The sequence below is a fragment of the Rhinolophus sinicus genome, linkage group LG10 (assembly GCF_036562045.2).
Source record: "Rhinolophus sinicus isolate RSC01 linkage group LG10, ASM3656204v1, whole genome shotgun sequence".
In the NCBI taxonomy this organism is placed as follows: Eukaryota; Metazoa; Chordata; class Mammalia; order Chiroptera; family Rhinolophidae; genus Rhinolophus; species Rhinolophus sinicus.
The window spans coordinates 105,818,297-105,820,548 of NC_133759.1; the positions used below are offsets into that span (position 1 = coordinate 105,818,297).

Genomic DNA, 2,252 nt, shown 5'->3' on the forward strand with positions numbered 1-2,252 from the left:
GGTAGTTTTCAACAGATGGTGTTGGAACAACTGGACAGTCACATGCAAAAAAAAAATTAATCTGCATATAGACTTTATACCCTTGACAAAAATTAATTCAAAATGGAGCTCGGACTTAAATGTCAAACATAAAGCTATAAAACTTCTAGAAGAAAACCTAGGAGAAAACCTAGATGACCTTGGCTATGGGGATGCCTTTTTAGATACAACACCAAAGACACCATCCATGAAAGACATACTGGGTTTTATTAAAATGAAAAACTCTGGGAGTGGCCAGTTAGCTCAGTTAGGTTAGAACATGGTGCTTATAACATCAAGGTTGCCGGTTCGATCCCCACATGAGCCACAGTGAGCTGCACCCTCCTTAAAAAAAGAAACAAAAAAAGAAAAACTCTGTTCTGAAAAAGACAACATCAAGAGAATTATAGGATAAGCCACAGACTGGGAGACAATATTTGCAAAAGAGACATCTGATAAAGGATTGTTATCCCAAATTATAAAGAACTCTTAAAACTCAACAATAAGAAAACAACTTGATTAAAAAAAAAAAAAAAGCCGAAGACCTTAACAGGCCCCTCACCAAAGACACTCTACAGATGGCAAAGAGGCACATGAGAAGATGAGAAGATACTCCCGATCCTATGTCGTCAGGGTCATCGGGGAAATGCAGATGAAAACAGCAGGGAGACACTGTCCTGCACACCGATCAGAATGGCTGAAATCCACAACACTGACCACACCAAAGGCTGATGAGGACGTGGAGCAACAGGAACTCTCAGTCGCCGCTGCTGGAGATGAAAATGGTGCAGCCGCTCTGGGAGACACTGCATCAGTTTCCTGCGAAATCAAACATTGTTTTACCGTACAATCTAGCAGTCGTGTCCCTTGGTATCAGCCCAAAGGAGCCAAAAACTTAATGTCCACGCAAAAGCCTGCACACACATGCTTACAGCAGCTCTACTCGTAATCGCCCAAACTTGGAAGCATCCAAAATGCCCTTCAGTAGGTGATGGATGAACAAACTGTGATCCATCCAGACAATGAGATGTTGTCCAGTGCTAAAAAGCACCTAAAGCTGCTCTGAACAGATAAAGTCTTTAAAAGCAAAGAAATAAAAGAAATATCCAGATGTTTACACATATGAACCAGGGCCTTAAGGGGGCCTGTACCAAAGAGGGGCCCTGAAGCTTAACCTCTGTGAGCTTCTGCTCTCTTCTCCCAGACCCTTCCCTTCCGTGGCAACTGTGCTAAACGGCTTCCAGAAAAGTCCCTCCCAGCCAGTCTGGGTAACCGTCAGGTCAGCCTCCCAGCAGTCTCCAAGCTCCCTTGGTACCGAGCAAGACCTGTGAACTCGTGCAGATCTTTCTCTGGTGAGATCAGCTCCTGGGACCGAGGGAACAGCTAATCTCCTTGCTCGGACGGTAGGGTTGCCAGATTTAGCAAATAAAGGTATCGGACACCCAATTAAATTTGAATTTCAAATAACCAGCAAGTAATTTTTTAGTATAAGTACGGGACACTTTGCAGGGGACATGTAATGGGTTGTCCTATATTTTACCTGGCAGCCACGTCTGATGGGGACCCAACAAAGTCAGGTTCAGGGCCGTGAAATCGATTTTAGCAGTGGGCTCCTTCCTCTTCTTTCTCAGGCAAGGATGTGGCTCTTTAAACTCAGGGTGCGTCTTTCAGAAGTGTCCCTGGTCTGACAAGTGGCCCAGACCCTTGATTTCGTCAGATGAGTAACAACCAGTGGCAGAAGTGACTCACAGACCACTGGGACTGGAATGATAGGCCTGGAATTGTGAAAACCTCGCTTTCCCTCTCTGAGCCTCTGTGTCCCCGCCTGGAAAATGGCAGTTCCTATCTCGTGGGTGGTGCAAGTGTTAAGTAGGGAAACACAGGTGTCAGATGTGTGTATAGCAGGCAGTGAAGAACAGATAGTATTGAGGTTTGGGACTGAAATTGCAGGGCCCTGAAGTCTGGGAAAGATTACCTGTGCTGATTTCTTCTGGACATTATGCAGCTGGTCAGAAGGGTGCTAAGTGTCAAGGCTTCCCAGATCTCAGAGGAGCTTCCCAGAATGCATTGCAAGAAAGGCGGACGCAGGCAAATGAGTCGAGGCTGTAGGGGCCCCGGTGCCCTTAGTTCTGCATGTGGCTTCAAATCTGGGGTTGCAGCCGCCCGGTATGACGGGGACAGATACATATGAACACACTTTGTACCCGGGCTAGTGCGATGAGGAGGACGATGTG

At 46.2% G+C, this 2,252-nt stretch overlaps 1 long non-coding RNA gene across 2 annotated transcripts; it reads right to left on the reverse strand.

Annotated features, from left to right (window-relative positions):
• Window positions 1–227: 227 nt before the first annotated feature.
• On the reverse strand, window positions 228–1,312 carry LOC109451721 (uncharacterized). 2 transcript variants are annotated; one of them, XR_002138017.2, is made up of 3 exons: window positions 951–1,309; window positions 581–837; window positions 228–363 (listed from the first exon to the last, which is right to left on the reverse strand). It is a non-coding gene; the product is annotated as an uncharacterized LOC109451721 (long non-coding RNA). The 2 variants fall into 2 exon arrangements; XR_012489530.1 differs by having other exon boundaries at window positions 228–837; window positions 951–1,312.
• Window positions 1,313–2,252: the final 940 nt, after the last annotated feature.